At 41.0% G+C, this 12,818-nt stretch overlaps 1 non-coding gene across 1 annotated transcript; it reads right to left on the minus strand.

Moving 5' to 3' along the window:
• Nucleotides 1-5,610: 5,610 nt before the first annotated feature.
• Nucleotides 5,611-5,816, minus strand: LOC136395985 (small nucleolar RNA SNORA73 family). Its single transcript, XR_010749422.1, has one exon. It is a non-coding gene; the product is annotated as a small nucleolar RNA SNORA73 family (small nucleolar RNA).
• Between the last annotated feature and the right edge of the window lie 7,002 nt (nt 5,817-12,818).

A 12,818-nucleotide genomic window follows, 5' to 3' on the forward strand; every position in this document is an offset into this window, starting at 1 on the left:
GAGTGTTACTTGGAAAAGCATTTACTATATTTTGTCAAACTTTAAAATTAACCTAAGGATAGATATTCCTTAAAATCCTCAGGGTCAAGGCATTATAAAGCATGCCAACCAAATGCTTAAAGGTCAATTATAAAAAATAAAAAAGGGGGAGTCATATCCTGGAACTCTGCAAATCTTCTTTATCACACCTTTTACTTTAAAAAAATTTTGAATGCTGATGTACAGGGCCATTCAGCAACCAAGAGACTCTGGAATCCTACAAGGAAAACCTTCCCTGAAGTGCGATGGAGGGACCTGCTCACAGGAATCTGGTAAGAGCCAGACCCTGTTCTCCTATGAGGCTGAGGATATGTGTTTTTCCTAAGTCTGCTTAGGCTTCTCAGTGGGCTCCTGAACATTTGGTGAGACACCATGAGCCAAGATGAGAGACTCACTTCCCAAGAGCAATTGTATAGGGCTTATTTTACTATGCTCTCATTCCTTTCTCTGTCAAACCTGTTCCATCTATCAAATCCTCTTAGCACACTCCAAACTTCTTTCTCCTGCAAATTCCTACCCTCCTTAATTTGATGCAGCTGATAATGCTGTCCTGTCTTTTTCCAATCAGCTCCAGATATATGGAAAAGTTTATATAGGCAAAGGAGGATCCTCAAACCCCTTAGCATGGCTTTTAAAGTCTATAATGATCGAGAGGAACAGGAAAAGGCAGACAAAGCCCAAAGAGATCAGGCAAAATGCCAGCTCTTGGCATATGCCTTTAAAGGCTCCAATGCCCCTAAGGGGCCTCATAAGACTCCATCAAGGCCCTGCTTCAAGAGTGAAAAGGAAGGTCATTGGGCTAAAGCCTGCCTGGCTTCTTGACCGCCGCCAGGGCCATGCCCTTGCTGTGGGAAAAAGGGACACTGGAAGGTAGACTACCCCCTCACTCCTCCAAGGGAGGGTTCAGTCTCTTCTAGCCCTACTCCAGCCACCTCTCACCTAACCTTGCCCAGCCTGCTGGGACTTGCCACTGAAGACTAAAGGTGCCCAGGGCCATTGGCCCCATCTCATGTTACTGTGGACAAGTCTAGGGTAACCATCCAAGTAGCAGATAAGCTGATCTCATTTCTTATAGACATGAGGGCTGCTTGCTCTGCCTTGCCTAAATATTCAGGTTCTGCTCATCCCTCGAAGATCTCTGTTGTGGGTGTTGATGGTCTTATTTTCCTACCCTGTTTGCCACAGATCTGCTGCATTTTTTAATACATAGTTTCTCCTTCTGCCTCAATGCTCCATGCCTATTTTAGGCTGGGATCTACTCCAAATTTAGAGCCCCCCCTCTCTCTTTTGCTCACTTCTGTTATGAATTTACCTCTACCACCCAGCATAGCGTATCTCAAGGTTCTCCTCACCACCACCCCACAGCTGCAAAGCTCCAGGGAAAAGCCCCATGGTTTCATCTCTCCAGGTTAAAGAAAACAAAAACTCCATCTCCATACATACTTCAGATGACCCTTCCAGTCTACCTGAATCATTGCCAGAAATCCAGTATTGACATTGAGCTTAAGACAAAAGCTTAATGTGCTAGAAGCAGTGGTCATTGGGACTTGGACGCTAGCTGTAGTGTGTGGCAATGTGACAATAGTTCCAGTGCCTTGAAGACTTTTCCTGAATGTGTGTGACTCCTGCTCCTTGGGACAGTTCTCAGACTGAAGTGGGGTTGAGTTGCATTTACAGATAATGTGGAGTGGTGATGGTGTCAACATGGACTTGGTGAAATTACATTAACATGTTAAGGACATGTAAAACTGCAAAGATTTTATTTTAGATTTGCTGTATTAGCTAAGAATTTGCTTGATAATTTAAAAGGCTTTAATCCCTTCATTGTATTAAGACAGTTGTTTTGGTATCTGTTAGCATTGGCTATTTTAATTTTGTGTTTATTTTATATTTTTCCAGTCTGCCTCCAAATCGGAACATGGGAAATCAGATGAGTATGATTTGAATGAATTGATGTTAATAAATAGAAAAGGGGGATATGTTGGGGACCGAAAAGCCAACAGAGTTTTTGGAGTTTAGATTTTTGGGAAACAGAAGTGTGGGGAACTGGCTGTAAGCTGACAGTCTGCCCAACACCCCCACCTCACTTGCCTGATTAATTTACAAAAGGCTAAGCCCTTCCCCACAACCTCCACGTTAGCTGTGATGTTTGGTTATTTATACTCATCCTACCCCCTATGTCCCCCAGAAGACTGGAGGCAAATTTCTCCTTTCAGTGAAGTTAAAATGTTATGTATGGTGGGGGTTTTCTGAACTTGGTAAAATTCTTGGGTTGCCTTGAAGATATGATCAAAGATCTCATTGATTTGCTAATGGCCCACTTTGCCATGATAAATAAAGGAGGAAGCGGTGTTTGAGGGCACTCTATTTTTTGCTATCAGCTTTACAGAACCCTCCCAAACCCATCCTTTTATTTCTTTAAGCCAATTTTCTTAATTTTGTGCCATTCCCACTCAGGACCTGAAATTACTAGCCATGCTGGATCATGACATGTTGGGGCTTAGCAAAAGTGACTCCATTTTAGGTCTGTTGTTTCTTTTTCACAGTTCATGACTGATCTTGGACACAACATAAAGACCACCCTTAGCAGGAGCATGGACAGTTCACACACAGAAATGGAAGGGAAGGCTGAGTGTTCACCCAGATATGGATGAAATGGGTCCATGGTGGTTATGAGAGCCAGCGACATTCTATATAGATTGCTTCTGCTTTCTTAAGAATACAAAAAGAATGAGAGGATGGGGGAGATATCAGAGTTTAGAAGAAAGGAGTAGATGTGAAACAAGCTATTTAGGAGAGTGTACATGTTATCTAGCAGGGCTATCTAGAAAGGGTGAATGTTTCAGGGAAATGTGATAATTGACAGACAAGAATAAAGTCCACTTGATGTTGAGGTCTTGCATTTCAAGTAAGCCCAGTTGGCATGCTTGAGTGTTTTCCTGCAGCTATGGTTTGCTAAGTGAGTTTAGGTTGGGATCTGAGAGTTATGCAAGGTAGTAATTATAATGACTGATTGTGAATTTCAAGCCAGGTAAAGAGAATATTGAGAAATGGAATGGGGTCAAAAGGACTGCGGGAAGGAGTTAGCTGCAAAGATTGGAGGCGTAGAGTGAGACTGAGATTATGGCTAGGATGAGGTATGTTAAATTTAGAGCAGGACTGTAGGAGGTGAGCAGCTGTTAAGGGAAGAGGACATGACTATTGGAGGAGGGCAGGTCAAAGAACCTAAGGCCTGGCTATTGGAAGATCATCCATTTGGACACTGAAATAAGGAGCTGCTTCAGAGAATAGCAGTGAGCTCACAGATAAAAGTCTTCAAAATTGAGAGGGAAAGACCCAGGTATCCATAATGACTGCACTATGGAAGAGTGGAATAAGGTATTGTCTGATGATCTAAGTCTAAACCTGGGAGGAGGGGTACGGAGGAGAGGAAGAAGTGGTCTGGAAGTGGCCAAAAGAAAATCTACTTTCTGCACCTTCCAACATCCCACCCATCCCCTTTCAGGCCCAGGGGTGGCAAGAGGCCTGTGACCAGCCATGCTAGAGAAGACCATAGGGAGCAGTGCCCTCCTGCAGAGTGGGTTTTCTGTGATAGGAAGGAGGCAAGCCACATAAAGAAGTCAAGTGCAGGTACTCCTGTCAGCCATCCTAGTCTTTCAGTTCAGCCCAAGGGATGAGACCTCAGACCTCAAGAAAGAGAAATTCACCATCCCTTTTCTGTTTAGACTAAATCCCAGAGCCACAGAAACTGTAAACATAAAAAAATAGTTGTTTCAAGATGCTAAATTTGGGTCAGTTTACTATGTAGCAGCAGTAACTGAAGTAATCCATTAGAGTCAAAGACCTAGAAATATGAATGGATAGGTTCTTACTCAAAATATTCTAATCATCTACAGAATGGAAGTTTTTAATAATTTGAAATAAAACTTTTTTCAAAAAATTTGAAGTAATCTTTGCACATGTGTATTGTCCCACTTAATGTTTTCTATAGCATCAAAGCAGTGAAATATATAAAGCCTATTAACTAGCCTTGCAAATGCTTTCTGTTCAAATTGCTTCATTGTGAGAGCCTCTATTGTCACTGTTAAACAGAAGGATTAAAAGCAAACATTGCTTTTTTGAGCCTACACTTCAAATTTTATCCCATGAATGCAGGTGTTAGTAAAATACTTTTCCTTTTATTGATTGATTGATTAACTTTATAGAGACAGAGAAAGGAAAGGAGAAACATTCATCTGTTTTTCCACTTAGTTGTATATTCATTGGTCACTTCATGTTGTATAATCATGTGCCCTGACCAGAGATAACACCTGCAACCTTAGTGTTTCTGGAGAATGCTCTAATACAGTGGTCCCCAAACTGGTAGCAGTCTGTGGGTCATTTGGTACCGACCCACAGAAAAAGAATAAATAACTTATATTATTTCTGATTTATATTTAAGTCTGAACGATGTTTTATTTTTAAAAAATGACCAGATTCTCTCTGTTAATCTGTCTAAGACTCACTCTTGATCCTTGTCTCATAAGTTTGACAATTATATTTAAAAATACCACAGTTTTTATGCCATCACATAATTTTATTTTGTGCATTTATCCATCTCACCCTAAAGGCTGGTCCATGAAAATATTTTCTGACATTAAACCAGTTTGTAGCCCAAAAAAGGTTGGGGACCACTGCTCTAATAGACTGGGCTAACCTGCCAAGGCCTAAAATGCATTTTCAAGCTTCCCAATAAGAGAACTAATTAGCATTAACTTTTCTGTGATGACATCATGTCATATCTATATGTTTAACAGTTTTAGCAGTAAAAATGCAACATGATTGCTGCCACTTTAAGATTTTATTTATTGATTTTAGATGAGAGTGAGAGAATATGGGGAAGAGTAGGGAGCATCAGCTCATATGTAGTAGCTGCTTCTCATATGTGCACTGACCAGGCAAGCCTGGGGTTTTGAACCTGCAACCTCAGTATTCCAGGTCCACACTTTATCCACTGCACTACCACTAGTCAGGCTGATTGCTGACATTTTAAAGACTAACAAAATCATTATTTTTTGTTTGTATTTTATTTATTTATTTACTTTTAATTTAGTGAGATGAGGGGAGGCAGAGACAGACTCTGGCATGCGCCCTGACCAGGATTCACCTGGCAAGCCTACTAGGGGGTGATGTTCTGCCCATTTGGGGCCCTTGCTCTGTTGCAACCAGAGCCAATTTTTAGTACCTAGATGGAGGCCATGGAGCCCTTCTCAGCACCCAGGGCCAACTTGCTCCAATCAAGCCATCGCTGCAGAAGGGGAGGGGAAGAGAGAGAGATGGGGGGCAGGAGAAGCAGATGGGCCCTTCTCCTGTGTACCCTGACCAGCAATCAAACCCAGGACATCCACATGCCGAGTCGGGCTGATGCTCTATGAATCCGCCAGGTCCTTTATACTATATTTTAAAGCTACAAAAATAAAGCTATGTCCCACAATGCTTCTGTTTTGTTTGTTTTATTCATCCTCAAAACACTGTATATGGTAAGGATAATAATAAAATCCTATAAATATCTTTTCTTTTCTTTTCTTTTGTAGATGTTTCCTACATGGTGTATCTCCTCAGTCATAGTCCACAGGATTCTGAGAAGCTGTAGGAATGTGCAGGCACAGACTCAAAGCCTAGTTTTCTCTCCAACATTGTGGAAAAGGACTGTACATCAAGGGGCAGAGCCCTATGCTTCCTGATGCCACCTGGACAGAGCCCTGGGGAAAGTGACCTCCCCCAGGTATCCACATTGGAGAAAGATATAAATATAAAAGTTAAATAATCATTACCCCAGAAGATAGTAATGGGGGGGCGGAATAATAATATAGAATAACAATGCTTCTGTGAACTATAGACTTCAGGGTAGACATAACATTACACAAACATGGGAATAACCATGATAAAAATAAACTTTTAAGAGATGACGTCAGAGTAATGGCGGGGTAGGAAGCGATACTGATAAATCTCCCCCAAAACTCAACAAGATCTTCAACCAGAAACAGAAAAACCTATACCAATCTCCAGATGATTCGCAATACACCCAAAGGTATGGTCGAGTGAAAAATTGGCTAAATATACAACCAAACCCTGAAGGAAATAAGGAGTAAGAAATGCTCCAACTTTCTCACTAACCTAAACAGGGCGGCTTTCTCTGGTAACTGTGAATATAGAAACTGAGGCAGGCAAAGGGGGTGAATAGATCCAGGCCGCAGCACAAACGGCCGAACCAGGCTGTGGCACGGACATGCAAGCCGAGGAAAAACTGATCCTGTGGCAACCCGGGCAATACAAGCTAACACTCGCGCCAAACCCAAACAAAGAAAGACAAGCGGGGCAGCCATTTTACCCGTTCTCCTGGTCTGTGCGCAGTTAGTGGGTGAGAGATTTCTTCCTAAGCCCCGGAAGTGGGTGCCCGCGTTACCCCACAGAGAGGCAGAGTCAGAGGCCTTTCTGTGGGCCGAAAGCAGAATCTCTGGGCAGCCCCAGCGCCCTGGGAAAGCCGCGCATGGGAGGGAGCAAGAACTAATTCCAACGGTGGAAATTTTCCGTGCTGGTGGGGGTTGCACTCAGAGGGAAATGCGGCCGGCCTCATATCCTGGTCTGCGCGCGCAGATAGGGAGTGAGAGATTCCTCCGAGTGCCTCGGCAGTGCACACCCATGTTATCGCACAGAGGGGCAGAGTCAGGGGCCTTTGTGTGGGCCAAAGCGGAAACTCGGGCCGCCCCAGCGCCTTGCAAAAGCCGCACACAGGGACAAAGCGAGAGCCAATTCCACGCTACAACTTTTCCATGTGGTTGGGGGTTTCACTCAGAGCGTGAGACTGCTGGCCGGATATCCTGGTCTGCGCGCACAGATAGCGAGAGTTTCCTACAAGCGCCCCGGAAGGGGGCGCCCGCCTGTGTTACCAGACAGAGTGGCAGAGCCAGAGGTCTTTGAGTGGGCGGAAAGCCCAACTGATTATGCTAGCAGATCTGACTGACTGAGTCTTACCCAGAGCCCTGTGCTGAAATAGAGTGGGGAGTTGCCAGCTCTTTGAGCCTCTTACTATCCAGGCAGAGGCAGCAGCAACCCCATAGCTGGATTATCAGGCTACTAATGAGGAAGGAAAGACTAGGAGAAAGGCTCAAGAACACGGACTCTCTCACTGTCAGAGCCTATAAATGCTAATGAGCCTCGACTGCCAACGAGACTAAAGCACAATACATGACATTGCCATAGAGACTTATCAACTGCAAACCTCTACCTGAGCATGCCAAAGGGGCAGAACCCAGGGTACAGAGTCACCGACCAGGAAGAGGGAGAGAAAAGAAAAAGCAAGAAGATAACCTCTCAAAATCAAGAATAATCTGCAGACTTTATAACCTATCCCATTTTATTATATTTGTTCATTTGTTTCTCTTATCTTCATTCTTGATACTTTTTTTCCTCCTCCAATTTGGCTGATTAACTCTCTGCCGGTCTTACTCTCTCCTCTCCTTGAACTACACTACCCATAAGTGTTACATCTCCCATTATCTTTTCTCTCTTCTTCCTTTCTCTCTATGAGGGTTGCACTCCAAAACCCTTAACTCTCTCACTCTCTCTCTCTCTCTCTCCTTTCTTTTTTCTTCTTTTAGTGGTTCCCTCTTTTTTTCTCTCTCTCTCTTTCTTTTCTCCCTCTATATTAGTTTCTTCCTTTCTCCTTTACATCTCCTCTCATTCAAACCTCAATAACAAACAAATTATCTGGGACTCAAACTTATGTTTATAACATTTTGGGGGGTTTTTACTTCACCTTTTTAACTCACTAGCAGTGCTCCCATCCCTGGCTCTCCATTTTATCTAGTTCTTATTCCACTAAATACAATAGTAATTTTTTCATTTTTCCCCCCATTTTTCTGTTTTCCTCTTATTCCTCTCATCATAACTCTTAGACAACCAACACCTAAAAGCAAATCATTTTATTCTTGACCCAAATTTTTTCCTTATTTGCTTTTTGTGGGTCCATACCCTTTTTTTTTCTTTTTTTTTCTTTCTTTTCTTTTTTCTTTCCTTTTTTCTTTTTGCCCCTTTATTACTTTTCCCCAATTCAGGCCCTCCATCACAGGCATTGTTTGTTATAGTTCACAGTTCACCACAAGATTTTCTCAAGAAAGAGGGGAGAGGAGAGGAGAGGAAAAAAGGAGGGGGGGAATAATTTTCTTTTTTTAAATTTTTATTTTATTTTATTTTTCTTTATTTAATTATTAATTTTTTAAAAAAAACAACTCTTTTCGATTTATTTTTTTATTTTTTATAACTTTTTATTCTTTATTAAATCTCACTAATACTATCAACAAAACCACCCTCAGATGCCATTAAGGAAGAGAAAATCGAATATCATGGATACAAAAGAAAGAGAGGTAACACAGCTAGATGAGGAAAAATCTATGGAGAAAAAATTTAATATATTGGAAACCTTGGAGCTAAATGATAGAGAATTCAAGATAGAAATCCTAAAAATCCTCTGAGATGTACAAGAAAACACAGAAAGGCAATTTAGGGAGCTCAGAAAACAACTCAATGAACACAAAGAATATATGTCCAAGGAAATTGAACTATAAAAACAAATCAAACAGAGATGAAAAACTCAATTCACAAGCTGAAAAACGAAGTAACAAGCTTAGCTAATAGAACAGGTCAGATAGAAGAGAGGATTAGTGAAATAGAAGACAAGCAACTTGAGGCACAACAGAGAGAAGAAGAAAGAGACTCAAAAATTAAAAAAAATGAGATAGCCCTACAAGAATTATCTGACTCCATCAAAAAGAATAACATAAGAATAATAGGTATATCAGAAGGAGAAGAGAGAGAAAATGGAATGGAGACCATACTCAAACAAATAATAGATGAGAATTTCCCAAGCCTGTGGAAAGAACTAAAGCCTCAAGTTCAAGAAGCAAACAGAACTCCGAGTTTTCTTAACCCCAACAAACCTACTCCAAGGCATATCATAATAAAATTGACACAAACCAACAGCAAAGAAGAAATTCTCAAGGCAGCCAGGGAAAGGAAGAATACAACATATAAAGGAAGGCCCATTAGATTATCATCAGATTTCTTAGCAGAAACTCTACAAGCTAGAAGAGAGTGGACCCCAATATTTAAAATCCTGAAAGAGAGGAACTTTCAGCCACGAATACAATACCCATCAAAGCTATCCTTCAAATATGAAGGAGAAATAAAAACATTCACAGATACAGAAAAGATGAGGGAATTTATCATCAGAAAACCCCCACTCCAGGAATTACTAAAGGGGGTTCTCCAATCAGATACAAAGAACAAAAAAACAACAACAACAACAAAAAAAAAAAAACAGAGCCACAAGTAAAAGCTCCAAGAAGAACACAATAAAACCAAATTTAAACTGTGACAACAACAAAAAGAAAGAGGGGGAGAAGATGGAGATTAACAGTAGCAAAGGACGATGGAGTGCAGAAGTACTCACAAAATAGTTCGCTACAATGAACAGGGTAGGGACCCTTTTCATTACTCAAAGGTAACCACCATTGAAAAAACCACTACAGAAGCACATGAGATAAAAAAGATAGCAACAGAGGAAAGATGTATGGAATACAACCAAATAAAAACAAAAGATAGAAAAACAAAAGAGAAGGATCAAACAAGACACAAAACTAACAGAAAGCAAGATATAAAATGGCAATAGGGAACTCACAAGTATCAATAATTACACTAAATGTAAACGGATTAAACTCACCAATAAAAAGGCACAGAGTAGCAGAATGGATTAAAAAAGAAATTCCAACTGTATGCTGCCTACAGGAAACTCATCTAAGTAACAAGGATAAAAACAAATTCAAAGTGAAAGGCTGGAAAACAATACTCCAAGCAAATAACATCCAAAAAAAGCAGGTGTAGCAATACTCATATCGGATATGGCTGACTACACGACAGGAAAAGTACTCAGAGACAAAAATGGCCATTTCATAATGGCTAAGGGGACACTGAATCAAGAAGACATAACAATTCTTAATATATATGCACCAAACCAAGGAGCACCAAAATATATAAGACAGCTACTTATTGATCTTAAAACAAAAACTGACAAAAACACAATCATACTTGGAGACCTCAATACACCGCTGACGGCTCTAGATCGGTCATCCAAACAGAGAATCAACAAAGATATAGTGGCCTTAAACAAAACACTAGAGCACCTGGATATGACAGACATCTACAGGACATTTCATCCCAAAGTGACTGAGTATACATTTTTCTCCAGTGTACATGGATCATTCTCAAGAATTGACCATATGTTGGGCCACAAAAACATCAGCAAATTCAGAAAAATTGAAGTTGTACCAAGCATATTTTCTGATCATAAAGCCTTGAAACTAGAATTCAACTGCAAAAAAGAGGAAAAAAATCCCACAAAAACGTGGAAACTAAACAACATACTTTTAAAAAATGAATGGGTCACACTGGAAGGTGGGCTTCCCCCTCGCTCCTCTAAGGGAGGGTTCAGTCTCTTCCAGCCCTGCTCCAGCCACCTATGACCTAACCTTGCCCAGAAAGCTGGGGTTTGCCACTGAAGGCTGAAGGTGCCCAGGGCCATAGGCCCCATCTACGACACTGTGGACGAGCCTAGGGTATTTCTTCCAAGAAGCAGGTAAACTGATCTCATTTGCACAAGGGCCACTTAACTATGTTTTGCCTGAATAGTCAGGTTTTTTATTCTTCCCTCAAAGATCTCTGTTGTGGGTGTTGATAGTCCTATTTTCTGCTGCTTTGCTTAATATATAGTGTTTCCTTTATCCCTCCTACCTCAATGCCCCACTCATATTTCAGGCTGAGACCTACTCTTAATTTAGAGCTCTCTTTCCTCCTTTTGCCAATTCGTATTTTGAATTTACCTTTGCCACCCAGCTTAGTGTATCCCAAGGTTCTCTTTACCAGGCCACAGTCACAGAGCTCCAGGGAAAAGCAACCTGGTCTCAACTCTCCAGGCAGAGGAGAACAGAAGCTCCATATCCACGCATGCTGCAAATGGCTTTTTCCAGTCTGCCTGAATCATTACCAGCTAGAAGCAGCAGTCATTGGGACTTGGACATGAGCTGCAAAGTATAGAATGGTGACAACAATTCCAGTGCCATGCGGACTTTTCCTGTGGGGAACTTTCCTGGACTCCTGCTCCCTGTGACAGCTCCTAACAGACTGAACTGTGGTTGGGTTGCATTTTTCAGGGATTTGGCATGGTGATGGGGCCAACTTGGACTTGGGGAACATGTTAAGGACACTACTCATTCATGGATTCTTGCTGTATTGGCCAAGAGTTTGCTTAAAGGCTGTTAATCACTGTAAAAAAAATAGAGGACTGGATGAAGAAAATGGGGCACATATACACCATGGTATATTATTCAGCTAGGAGAAATGGTGACATCGGATCACTTATAGCGGAATGGTGGAGTCTTGGTAGCATTGTGCGGGGTGAAATAAGCGAATCAGAAAAAAACAGGAACTGCAGGATTCCATACATTGGTGGGACATAAAAGCGAGACTAAGAGGCATGAACAGGAGTGTGGTGGCTATGGGGGATGGGGGGAGGGAAGGAGGGAGAGGGGGAGGGGGAGGGGGAGGGGTACAGAGAGAACTGGATGGAGGGTGGCGGAGGACGATCTCTCTTCGGGTGATGGGTATGCAACAGAACTAAATGACAAGATAACCTGGAAATGTTTTCTTTGAATGTATGTACCCTGATTTATTGATGTCACCCCATTAAAATAAAAATTTATTTATTAAAAAAAAAATGAATGGGTCAAAGAAGAAATAAGTGCAGAGATCAAAAGATATATACAGACTAATGAAAATGACAATACGACATATCAGAATCTATGGGATGCAGCAAAAGCAGTGATAAGAGGGAAGTTCATATCACTTCAGGCATATATGAACAAACAAGAGAGAGCCCAAGTGAACCACTTAACTTCCCACCTTAAGGAACTAGAAAAAGAAGAAGAAAGACAACCCAAAACCAGCCGAAGAAAGGAGATAATAAAAATCAGAGCAGAAATAAATGAATTAGAGAAGAGAAAAACTATAGAAAAAATTAAGGAGATGGTTCTTTGAAAAGATCAACAAAATTGACAAACCCTTGGCAAGACTTACCAAGGAAAAAAGAGAAAGAACTCATATAAACAAAATCCAAAATGAAAGAGGAGAAATCACCACGGACACCGTAGATATACAAAGAATTATTGTAGAATACTATGAAAAACTTTATGCCACTAAATTCAACAACCTAGAAGAAATGGATAAATTCCTAGAACAATACAGCCTTCCTGGACTGAGTCAAGAAGAAGCAGAAAGCCTAAACAGACCTATTAGTAGAGAAGAAATAGAAAAAACCATTAAAAACCTCCCCAAAAATAAAAGTCCAGGCCCTGACGGCTATACAAGTGAATTTTATCAAACATTCAAAGACTTGGTTCCTATTCTACTCAAAGTCTTCCAAAAAATTGAAGAAGAAGCAATACTTCCAAACACATTTATGAGGCCAACATAACCCTCATACCAAAACCAGGCAAGGATGGCACAAAAAAAGAAAACTACAGACCAATATCTCTAATGAATACAGATGCTAAAATACTAAACAAAATACTAGCAAATCGAATACAACAACATATTAAAAAAATAATACATCATGATCAAGTGGGATTCATCCCAGAATCTCAAGGATGGTTTAACATACGTAAAACGGTTAACGTAATACACCATAT

Source organism: Saccopteryx leptura, chromosome 2, assembly GCF_036850995.1.
Source record: "Saccopteryx leptura isolate mSacLep1 chromosome 2, mSacLep1_pri_phased_curated, whole genome shotgun sequence".
NCBI classification, from domain to species: domain Eukaryota; kingdom Metazoa; phylum Chordata; class Mammalia; order Chiroptera; family Emballonuridae; genus Saccopteryx; species Saccopteryx leptura.